Genomic DNA, 12,383 nt, shown 5'->3' with positions numbered 1-12,383 from the left:
AGATCTCTGAATGGCCCAACTATAAGAGACTTCTGGACCATCACAGACTGAGCTGTTTCCACAGGTGGTGAAGTCCAGTCTCATGTGAACCAGTGGAAGGGGTCACGAGATGTATCAGAACCCTTCCAGCAAACTCACTTACAGGAGAAGCAGTTCAGCCTCCTGGCCAAAACGTGCTCTCCAGAACGGACTCATCAGGCTTGCATCTCTGATTCTACTTTTTATTGGGTAGGCAAATCTTGGACTCCCACAAGTTTCCACAACTTAAAAATGGGGATCAATACCCACCACTGAGGCTAGCTATAGGGATTAAGTGAGGTGCTGTGTGCCAAATATCTATCACAGAGGAGACAGGAAGGATATGGATTCTTCCATCTGCCACCCATGTTCTCAGGTAGCCCGGGCAACGGAGGGCAGAGCACAGATGCTCACCCATTCTTAGGTTACAGGAGCGAAGCTAAAGGTTTGCATTTCCTCTGCCTGGTATGCTGGTCCCCTCCTTCTCTACCTTGGATACTTAGTCAGCTATTGAAGACACTCTACTTGATGGCCGCCTCCTCTGTGAGGCCTTCTCAAGTGGCTAGGGCCTGTCACCAGCCTCCCTTGGTCCATGGGAGCTCTGCTCCCATCATCTTCTCCCTCCTATCATGACTCTGAGCTACTCTGTGACACACCAAAAAAGTCAATGAAAAGCCCAGAGCCCCTCACCTTCCTGATGAATCCGGGTGTCAGCGATCCTACTGGCCACACACTCTGGCCATTATGGAGTCAGGATCCTTCTCTTCTCCACTCCGCCCCAACAACCAGACTACCCTCCTCCTTTCTCTTTACTTCTCAGCATTCTCTCTCTGGGCCATTCCTGTTTGCAGGAGAGAATCACCACAAGTAACTAAGAATCAGTGTGTGTGTATGTATTTATTTATTTAAAATAGGCTCCACCCCCAGCATGGAGCCCAACCCAGGGCTTGAACTCACGATCCTGAGTACATCTATATTTTTTAAAAATTCAAAGTGTATGCCCTTGTTGAGATAAAAGGAAAACAAAGGATCTCTGTTAACAATTCACATATGATCTGGTAAGTCTGCGCTTTGACACCCTGAAATCTTGAACTTGGGTGGGGGCAGGGGAAGAAGACCAGAAGCAGAAAGAGAAAGAAGAAAAGAGCAAATTGTTAAGGGCAGCACTCTATCACCTTGGGGCAGACCACCATGCTTACAGGATGGGAAGCCAGACTGCAGGCTCCATGCGAGCAAGGCAAGGTCTGTCTTTGCTGTTGTCAGAGCCCCACTCCTTGGCACAGGTGTCCCAACAGCTACTCAGCAAAGGGCAGAAGAAATGAAAGGAAATAAACTGAGTGCCATCTTGGAAGTTGAATAATCCACTTGTTACACCTCCAACCACCTAGACCTTCTGGAGTAAGAAACAGCCCAGTGACACTTGCTTCCTTGGCAGTAGAATCATCTCAATTGCATGCATGGAGGCTGTAGGCTCTGGACTGATGCTCAATGCAAATGAATTTTACACAGGAGCTTGCTTTAGGGAGCTCTCCTTCCAGCTTAAATGTTAAAAGGTTTGATTTTGGGTTTCGAAGAACAGACACTCTACGATTCATGAGGGACAGGTCACATGATGCACGGCCTTGGTTTTAATTTAGCACATTCAAACGGTCAGTAGTAGGATGTATTATTCTTCCTCCCTCCTAGGCTGGAGCAAAACCTATTAATATTTATTGGGTAAACTTGAACCCATCAGATAACATATTTTTCATAATTTTAAAAGCTAACTTTAAAAGGCTTAATATTTTTTATAGGTATGCTCCCATCACACATAAAATATGCTCTGGAAACACGGGGCAGTGATTAAATTTCATTTTTAGAGTATTGCAAAAGTTGGTGTTTAAAGAAATCCTACTGTAATCTTTTTCATAAGGCAAAGGAACCTTTTGAAAAGTGAACAATCATCATTTTTTAAAAAGAAGTTCAATTTTTCATATATCCAGTTTGCTTAAGGCAAATTCAATCTGGTGTCCTCAGCTGTCATCACAACTGAATTGGAGAGACTATATGGCCACCCAGTTGAGCAGATGCTTTTCTTTTTCTCTCTCTTTTTTTTTTTTAATAGCTGCAGAAACTAATTTGCAAACTGAATCAGTGGCAAAGAATTGACAAAAATTAGTCAAGGAGATGACAAGCTACTCGCTTTTCTTGGACGCCAGAAAACGCAACCCCAGGGAAGGTGACCACTGGAGTTTCTCAGGACAGGAACGTCCACCCCCAGCCCTGTGGACAGCAAGCCCTGAAGGAGCGAGGCCCCAGGGCTGGAGGGACAGGTGGCAGGAAAAGCATTTCCAGGAACCAGCCCAGCTCAGACACAGGCTGCCCCCCATTGTGGACTCAGCTATGCCTACATCAGATCTTTCCTTTCTATGTATACGCTTTATCTCCTTATCTAGAATAAACACTTAATCAGAAATTTGCTGTTTAAAAGAACCACCAGAAGGTTAAGTGAGTGAAATTAAAAGAAAATAAAAAGGGAGAGAGACTATTACTCTTCATGTGTGTGGAAGGATGCAACCAAGAAACGTGTTCATGCCTGTTTGGTAAGTTATCTGAGTTGCAGGTATTTGTCTTTGTACCACAGTCTTTCCTCATGCGCACATAAAATAACTAAGATAGGCACTGGGGCGCCTGGGTGGCTCAGTCAGTTAGGCACCTGACTCTTCGTTTCAGCTCAGGTCATAATCTTTCCGTCGTGGGATCAAGCCCAGTACCAGGCTCTGTGCTCAGTGTGGAGTTGGCTTCAGATTCTTTCTCCCTCCCCCTCCACCCCTCCCTGCTTCTGCATGCGTGGCTCTCTCTCTCTCTAAATAAATGAATAAAATCTTAAAAAAAAAAAAAAAAACAAATAACTAAGGCAGTGGGGCTCCACATCCCCACAATGAACACAGTGCAGTAGTAGCAAGTGCAACAAGCAGGGTCATCTTTATACCTAAACTGTAGTGCGGAGAGGACGTGGACCAGCTACCCCACGGCAAACAACCATCTGCCTGACTGGGCTGTAACCGAGGCCCCCTCAGCACACAGAGTAGTAATTCTGATGTCAGGGACAAACACTATATCTGAATTGCATGTCTTTTTATTTATTTTTTAAACAGAATGATAGCTATCTGGAAAGCACAGTGTTCTATTTAACAAGCTCACAGAGGACTCCAAACATGACCCAAGTTAATGAACCACTAGTACATACTCTTTCTTCTACAAATAGCACAGTTTCAGGACACCTATCTTGGGCAAATGTGAAAACACAGAATAGAATGGGATACGACTTTTTAAAAAAATTTGAATTGAGATTGCTTTTATAATCATATTTCTCAGAAGACTTGACCAGGATTTGGGATAAGAAAATCTCTTCATCTGCACTGTTTGAAAGCTGATGTACATCTGTTCCCCACATAGAAATCCCTCTATTGCTCTTGAGGTGATACGACACAGAACATCCCAGGACATATCTCATAACCCCCTGGGCTATGGCACCTGCATTCCATCCAGCTGTCCAGAGTCCTATGTCTTTCCCCAGAATACCTTAAACATCAGAGGAAGGATACTTCTCAGATGTTACCAGACCCCCAAATCACAAATCCCATTGTAGTATTAATTTCCCCCTCAAACAGGTATGCAATAATGAGTAGAAAAAGGCCAGGTGGGCCCGCTCACCCACAAAGTGATACACTGCTGCCTACTTGGCTTGCAATGAAGGTTAACTCACATCTGTGCCTTGGCAAAATTGTAGATTATTACATGCCACGAGTCAGCCTGGAATAGCTGAAACCATACATGTTAGAGCCAGGAATGCTAAGGGACTTGAGCATTAGTTTATAATTAGCTTCCTAGTTCCAAGCTGTGAGAGTCCAGTGTGTCAGACGCATGAGTGCCAAGCAGCTTGGGTAGAAGCCAGTTTTCCCAGGCCCTTATAGGATCCTGCACACTCTGACCTCACAGATTCTGGCATAAGTTCGAAGGCCACTGATCTAACATATACACAACTTTTATTGGGAAAGACTTGTCCTACAATGATTTTAAGATGTATCAATGAATCAAGTCAAATTAAGGCCATGACAAATGCAGCCTCCCCTTGGATCCACTCTAGGGATCCACTCCTGGGGGATTCCCTAAAATGAAACTCTCCGCTTATGAACTCAGGGACTATTTTCTTGATTAGATACCTAATGCTCTTCATTTAGCATCATATTTTTGGAAAATTGAATCCCTCTCTGAAATTATAATGCATACTAAAGGAAAGCCTGATCCACTTTACAAATAATAATTCAAGACAAAATCACCCCTTCCTTTCGGTGTTAGGTGTTCTAAAAATGTCAGGAACACAAGTCGATTCTAAATAATTTGTTTTAGTCTCTCCCTCTTTCCTCCCCCAGTCATATACACACTGAGAACTAGGACCCCAAAACCCCTCTCGGTTTTTAGTACATTTATCATTTGTATAAGTTTGATAGGTTAGCTGTTAAAGTAATCTCCTTGGGTCCAGCAGAAGGATGGACCAGCAGAGTCTACACCCTTGGCCAGGCAGCATGGTAGAACTGGATTAAATACAAGGACAGGGTTAGGTGTTCTTGGCATAAGTTGTTTGGCCAGGAGACAGGGGAGCTAAGGAAACAGAATTCCAACAGGTCCCAGGACAACACGAGCACAGCCCTGCCTGTAAACTATTTATGACAGAGAATTACACAACAAGAAAAATACAGCCATCATGAGATATGGACAATTTATTAAAAGTTTGCCACTGAGTTGCCTTTTTGGAAAAAAAAATTTTTAAGTAACCTCTATGCCCAACGGTGGTGCTTGAACTCATGACCCCAATATCAAGAGTCGCATGTTCTATAAGGCCAGCCAGGCACTCCTCCGTTGTCTTTTTATATCTTCAAATGAAACTGCTACTTACTGTTCCAACCACCTGCCACTCAACACAATCAAAAGCCTGTGTCCTTTCTGGCAATTTCAAAGAAAATACTTCTACCTCTCCAGACAACTTGGCCTGTAACTGTTTACCCTCTTCCTTAAGTGACTGCGTGAGTTTAGCAAGCCTTTGTAAATCCTGGCAAGGGGCCTACAGTGGGGTTGCAGGCTTATCACTGTGGTGTGGAGGGAGAGAAATGAGGACCCAACTCCTGTTCCTGAGCCTCAAGCAGCTATCCTTAACCTCTTTTCACAGATGAGCACACCAGCCCCTGGAAGCTATGTCACCCTCTCAGCTCACGCTGCTCCTACAATGTAGGGCTTACATTTGCACCCAAAGTCTGTCCTCATTTTTGGTGATGTTTCCTCAACACAGGAAACATTTCATCCCCCAATGAAGGCCTCCAGCTTGGTGCAGGTCGCGTGACAGGAAATGTCTGCGAGGCGGTACAATAAACCAGTCTGACAAAGTGCTCCTCTGCATCAAGAACCCACTGTTGGGTTCAAGCTGCCAGCCAAGCGCATGTGAGCAAATCATCTCCGGAGAATCTAGTTGCCAAAAATGTTGTCAAAATCTCTGGCTTTCTTTCTCTCTGGAATTATGACAAGTTGCACATCCTTTCGCATTCTATAGCTCCCTCTTTGGAACATCTCCTGGGATGCTTAATAGAGTGCCACTCTGGAGAAGCGGTACCAGGTTTACATAGTAGTAGCTGGACATGGACCAATATACCAGGAAGCAACAAGGGCATGGGGCACGGAGTCATGACATAGGGAAGAAGGCCACCCACTTCTAGTAGTTTTAATAAATTCAACCAGGTGGTCCCAGGTGGCCATAAGATGGGTATTCATATATCACTCTTTCATTTGCATTATGCTCAGCTCCTAACCATGCTTCTGGGATGTCACAAGCATTGACAATCGATACTTGCCAACAACCAAAGGGGCTGAATAACTGGTATGTCTCTTCATTTGTTTCTTAGGAAAAAGAAATGTAAACTCAAGCTATAATTTAGGTGTGGTACTATGTTAGGGTTTGTCTTTTAAAAAAGGAAAAAAAAAAAGAATTTATATAGGGGCTCTGGGGTGGCTCCATCGGTTGAGTGACCGACTCTTGATTTTGGCTCAGGTCATGAGATGGAGCACCGTGTTGGGCTCCGTGCTGAACGTGGAGCCTACATGGGATTCTCTCTCCACGCCCCCCCCCTTAAAAAATTCAATTATATTTCAAAATAATAATTAAAAATTATCTCAGTAGAGTGGCCCCTGGCTGGCTCAGTTGGCAGAGGATGCGACTCTTGTTCTTGAGGTCATGAGTTTGAACCCCTCGTTGGGTGTAGAGATACTTAAAAAAATATGGCCCAGTGGTTTAGTGCTGGCCCGGGGTGTGATTCTGGAGACCCGGGATCGAGTCCCATGTCGGGCTCCCTGCGTGGAGCCTGCTTCTCCCTCTGCCTGTGTCTCTGCCTCTCTCTCTCTGTCATGAATAAATAAATAAAATTTAAAAAAATTTAAAAAATATATGTTATCTTAGCAGCCTGGGTGGCTCAGCGGTTTACCGCCGTCTTCAGCCCGGGGTATGATCCTGGAGACCCGGGATCGAGTCCCACATCGGGCTCCCGGTGCATGGAGCCTGCTTCTCCCTCTGCCTGTGTCTCTGCTTCTCTCTCTCATTCTCTCTCTCTCTCTCTGTCTCTCATGAATAAATAAATAAAATTTTAAAATATGTTATCTCAGTGGAAAAAATTATCTCAGTGGAAATATGGTATATTCTTTATTTTTGGTTTATTCCAATTGTGCTTTAGTCCACTGGCATATCTGCGATATTTCTTAAACTGCCAAGGCAATTTTTATCGTTAAGGAATTAAACATTTGGTGGTGGATATAAAATCAAAAAAGATACTCTGGCATACCTCACCTTATTGTTCTTTGAAGATACTTCGTTCTGTCCAAATTGAAGATTTGTGGCAACCCTGCACCAAGCCAGTCTATTGGCGCAAATTTTCCAACAGCATTTGCTCACTTTCTGTTTTTGCGTATTTTGGTAATTCTTGCAATATTTCAAATTTTTTCATTATTATTATATTTGTTCTTGTGACCTGTGATCAGTGATTATGACTTGCTGAAAGCTCAGATAATGGCCAGCGTTTTTTTTTTAGCAATAAAGTATTTTTAAATTAAGCATATACTATTTTTAAAAATATAATGCTATTTTGCATACTTCATACACTACAATATAGTGTAAACATGAATTTGTATGCACTGGGAGACAAAAATCTTAATCTGACTCACTTTATTGTGGTGGTCTAGAGCTGAACTCACAATAGCTCTGAGATATGCCTGTACTCATTTCCCAGTAATATAGCTTTTTGTATAAAAACCTTTTAACTACGACTATTTAAATGACCCTGTCAGTGGAGTTTGATGGATTCCAATTTTGTTTTGTTACATGTAAAAAGGAAACTGTCAACTGACTATTAATGATATCCATGCTTGGGGTATGTTTCTAGTAATGAGGTAAGCTTTTTACTCTTCTCTCTCTCTCTCTCTCGAAAGGTCTTCTTGAGTCCAAGATAATTTTTCTCTTGCAAAGAAAGCAATACATCTCAGAAGTGAAATAAAATCCATAGTCTTCATTTTTTTACCACTAAATTCTAGCCACTCACCCTCAATCTCAAAGTCCATTTGTAATTAGCTGCGAGAGGAGACAAGTCATTTCCAGGTTTAGTGACAATAATAAAGTACAAATCTGAAAACTATTTCTTGTAAATAATAAGTCTAAAGGATTCAAAGTTATTCCTGTAACAGTCACTATCATTTATAGTCAATGCTTTCTTGAGTGGGAGAAAATGAAGGAGGAGTTAAGAGGGATTCAGACATAAACGTCATTCGTCATATGTATTTCAGTTCAAGAAAGGTTCTGAATGAACCATGGCTCTAATCAGTGGTGCCAAATCTGGGGGGCAAGGCTGATACCAGAGCTGATTTCTTCTTGGGAAAACTGTAAAGAACACTGAAACATCCTAAAATGTGGCAAATCAATATATATATCAGGGAACTTGACATAGGTTTACCAAATATAGCAAATGAAAATACATAAGAAATAATTTTTGGTGTAAGTGTGTCCCAAAAATTGTATGGGACATGCTTATACTAAAAGTTATTTGTTATGTATCTGAAATTTAATTGGCCATCCTGTATTTTATTTAGCAGCCTACTGGGGAGTTAGATGCATGGGTACCTCAGGGACTCTGAGCTAACATAATAGGTTGTGTTCACTTCCGCAGCAACATGGTTAATCTGGAACCAAAGATGTATTTCAAGGATGTGTATCCTTTACTACTTATTCTTGACTATAAGAATGCTCCTTTTACAAGTTACCTCCTTTTTTTCTCCTCCAGAGAATTCTCGTGAGCTTACCACATGCCTGGGATGTTCTGGGAGCTGGAGACAAAGAGGTGAATAAGGTACCCCCTCTGTCCTCGGCCAGCTTACATGCCCGGAGAGAGAGAATTAAAGCAAGTGGACAGAAGTGTGCTACAAAAGCACAAAAAGGGAGTGAGAGACGCTCACAGGAGCTGGGGCTGGGCACTGCTTTGAGGAGCTCTCCAGAGCTTTCTCTAAATGAAGACAGAGAGAATGCGTGGGAGTGTGGAAGAGTGAGAGGGTATGTGTGTATGTGACAGAGAGAGAGACTGAGAGAGGAGAGAAAGGAAGAGAAAAGGAAGAGCAGAGGACTGATCACCTGATACTTTCAGAGCAAAGCACCTGGGAGCCACTTAGTGTCAACAACAACAGGCCTTTGGGCCAACCCAGCGTCACAGGAGACCAGCATCCTCCGTAATGAGGACAGCGCCTTGTTGAACAACTCTGACCAGCTGCGGCATACTCTGGGGAAGCCCATAGTTAACACTGTTTACACGCTGTGTGTAGAAGGTACACCTGTGACCAGCCAAACAGCTCCCTGGTTCCCTGACCGCGCCCATCGGGAGTCAGGAGCAGTGCCTGACCACCCACTGCACTCCCCCTCGCGTGGGAACACAGTGGAAATAAAGTTCCCATGGCTCCTGCATCCCCTCTCCTGTGCTAAAGGACAAGGGCAAGTATTTGATCTCCGGGCGTGGTCACGGTAGCACTGACCAGAACCGGGAAACTTGCCATCAATTATCAGTTATAGTTGATGACATCGTGCCTTTGGCTGGTCCCCAAAGCTCTCAGGAGGGACTTCCTTTTATATTTACAACAATAAATAAGACAAATTTTTAAAAATGTAAACTATATTAAAATGTCCATCCTTAACAATCTGCCTATCTGAAAAAAAAAAAGTGGTTGGTTATCATTCTTTTCTTTAAAAAAAAAAATTAAGAAAAAAGCCCTGGCTCGCTTTGACGTGCAAGAATGTGCACAGCTCCCTGGCACCCAGAAGGGTAGATATGCAAATTAGGTACTACCTCTACCTTTCATTTCAATCCAGTTCCTCCCTGAAGGATAATAACGAATGGTATGGAATGATCCGGGTTGAAACAGAAGCCTTTTTCTGACAAGATCACCCAAACCTTTTAGTTTTGAATCATACAGCTCAAAAAGAAGGGAACAGTCTCGAATAGCACATCTTTTACAGCAACAATTCAGAATTTGCACACGATGCCTTTAGTAACCACAACCATACAGAAGAATAGAAGACAGATGACAGACTTAGAACCACAGGATTTCAAGTTGTCAGACGGGTGCTTCCTTGGATCCCCGACTTATCTCTCATCCCTGAAAGTGCCTTTTGTCCAGGCCGCCTCTCCAGGGGCTGGGCCTCTCTCCTGAGGTTTCTATTTCTTTTGGGGGCTTCCCTCAAGGGCTTGGAAGCCTGAAATCTATGCCCTCTGGTGTCACCAAAGATAAGTCTAATCTTTCTACTGCACTTCACTTATTGTAAACCAGTGGCCAGAAAAACCTTCAAATGTTCTCCAGGATGAGCATATTAATCCTCATCTGATTTAGACAGACTCCCCCAAATCTGGATCATTCTCCTATGGACACATTTGAAACATACCCTTTAAGGTACCCTTTAACTGTGGGACGCCTGGGTGGCTCAGTGGTTGAGCACCTGCCTTCGGCCCAGAGTGTGATCCTGGTTTGGGGATCGAGTCCCACACTGGGCTCCCTGCAGGGAGCATGAGGACACCGGTGCCACCGCAATGACACCCTGGCCCAGATTTGTCTGCACTGGCTCATAGGGCAGTCCAGCCCCTCCCTGTTCCAGGTGTCCTTGTCCCTCACTCCCCTCATTTGTGTCCTGGACCTTCTTTTGCATCCATTTGGCTTTGCTTTCTCCCTCTGACCAGGCTGTGGCTTCTGATCCTGCCCCACACTGTCCAGATCGGCAGGCACCCCCTCACCCCGTGTTCTACCGTAAGATTGGGGGCCACCCTCAAGGAGTCCCACCTCTAGGGTTGACGCTGGTCCACTGACCAGGACTCTGAGTAGAGTGGTGTGAGCCAGTCAGGCTGCACTAACACCCAGGCCCTATGTCTCCACTCCTTCCACAAATGAATCTTTAACAACTTTCTCAGCTACCTCACTCACATCCTGACACAGAGCATCTGTAACATTTTTCATCTGCCAGTCAAATGACCCTCTTTAAAAGCTGCAATCTTATTTCTGGCAGGAATCGCCAAAACCTATACTAGTTCCTTTGGGGCACAGAATCCACACCCTCCCCCTTATTTTAACAACTGACAAACCTTTTAATTAATTCTTTTCAGCATCATGCTCAGAATGGTGACAAGTTCACTGGCTTGTAGTTCTAGGAAACAAGAACATTGCTTGAAAATCAAAAACATTTGCCCATTTCCAAGCACAGGAATCCTTTCCAGCTCGCCTCACAATTTCTGGATCTTGCAGCAATTTTGAGGTCAACCTATCCATTCTTCTTGTTCCCAGGGATGCCATTTTTCAAGGCCAGGGTTTTTCATTGTCCATCTACCTTCCTTAGACTTTTCCCTCTTCTGCAGGGTTTGTTCTAGGTCTATTAAGATAATGTCACCTGCCCCGAGGAGTCGCATCTCCCTTCCTCATGGTTTTCACTCTGAGCAGCGCTGAAAAGACAACTGTTGCTGTCTGCAGTATTTTACATAAGCCCCAATCTCAAACCGACCTGCAGCCTCCTTGCTGGCTTTCTAGAGTGCTGGACTACTCTTTCATGGTCAATCTGGGGCTGTGCATCTCCTCTGAAGTGTCCTTTGTACAAAGACCTCGTTTCTTTTCCATCAGGATTAGGGTCACTTTGCATATATTAGCAGGGTTACATTGTTGACTTTATTATTCCTCTTGAGTCCAATTCCCTTTTTGAGACTCTATCCACTGAGTTTATCTCTGAACCCTCTGAAAGCTTCTTCTAAACACTGTCACGGTACAAGCACGTGTGCAAGGTGCCACAACTACACATGCCCATCCACTTAGGGATGGTAACAGGTACCTGGTTACTTTCCATGGTGCCACCACCAGAAACTGCCATCAATACCCCAGACAGGCATCATTATCCCCATTTTTGCAGAGCAACTCGGAGATATGAAGCCTGTGGCCCCAAGCAACCTTGCTATATTTTAAGGAATAAAAAAAAATGCCCAGATTTAGAACTACAGGTGATTTTATTTCTTTCATACTTACCTCCATCATCTACTTTTTTCTACCATATGCATTACTCGTATGATTTTTGAAATAGAAATAATAATAGAATCTGCATATTCTGAGATCCAGTTTTATCTATGTTATCTACACAATTGGACAGATACTCTTTAGTATTTAGCAAAAGTTAAAAAAATACAAAAGGGGCATTTTGAAAATTAAGAGGCTTCATGATTAGAATTTTATTATAAAAATAGGAGAAAGATACATTCGTTTGTTTCAAAGAGGCACCTGTGAACTGGATTGGGTGCAGGGTGTGGCGGGTGTGTATTAACTGAGGTCTCCCCTCCCCACTAGGATCACCAGTACAGGGAGTAAATGCCCTCCCCTTGTGCTCCCATTTTGAGTTGACTGGCAGCTCTGTCTGGAAGTGGAGTCTAACTCCTAAAGGACTTCTCTTTACTTTCCTCACTCTATTTAACTCTACATGGGAGTAAATATAATTAATATAAATGGGCATAGAGTGGGCCTGGCCCCATATACCTTAGTAAACTCATTAACTAACTGATGTGAATAATTGGGGAGTTTTATTCTAAATATTCTAAAATGTTCTAATTTTTAAAAAATATTTTATTTATTCATGAGACAGAGAGAGAGAGAGAGAGAGAGGCAGAGACATAGGCAGAGGGAGAAGCAGGCTCCATATAGGGAGCCTGATGCGGACATAATCCTGGGACTCCAGGATCATGCCCTGATGAAGGCAGATGCTCAACTGCTGAGCCACCCAGGCGTCC

At 43.5% G+C, this 12,383-nt stretch overlaps 1 protein-coding gene and 1 long non-coding RNA gene across 6 annotated transcripts in view; one reads left to right on the top strand and one right to left on the bottom strand.

The window, feature by feature from the left end:
- The window catches only part of SCAF8 (SR-related CTD associated factor 8), a 147,062-nt gene that overhangs the window by 5,766 nt on the left and 128,913 nt on the right, over positions 1-12,383 (bottom strand). For 2 of the 5 annotated variants that reach the window (XR_013379841.1, XR_013379846.1), the window contains exon 23: positions 709-859. The exons of the other annotated variants lie outside the window; for them this stretch is intronic. The gene's annotated coding sequence lies outside the window, so the exon portion shown is untranslated. The remainder of the gene's footprint in view (positions 1-708; positions 860-12,383) is intronic. 5 annotated transcript variants of the gene reach the window in all.
- LOC144314179 (uncharacterized) lies at positions 5,861-9,264 on the top strand. The gene is made up of 3 exons (XR_013379970.1): positions 5,861-5,929; positions 8,373-8,429; positions 8,730-9,264. It is a non-coding gene; the product is annotated as an uncharacterized LOC144314179 (long non-coding RNA).

Source organism: Canis aureus, chromosome 1, assembly GCF_053574225.1.
Source record: "Canis aureus isolate CA01 chromosome 1, VMU_Caureus_v.1.0, whole genome shotgun sequence".
Classification (NCBI taxonomy): Eukaryota; Metazoa; Chordata; class Mammalia; order Carnivora; family Canidae; genus Canis; species Canis aureus.
This window is presented reverse-complemented; position numbering and strand designations above follow the sequence as displayed.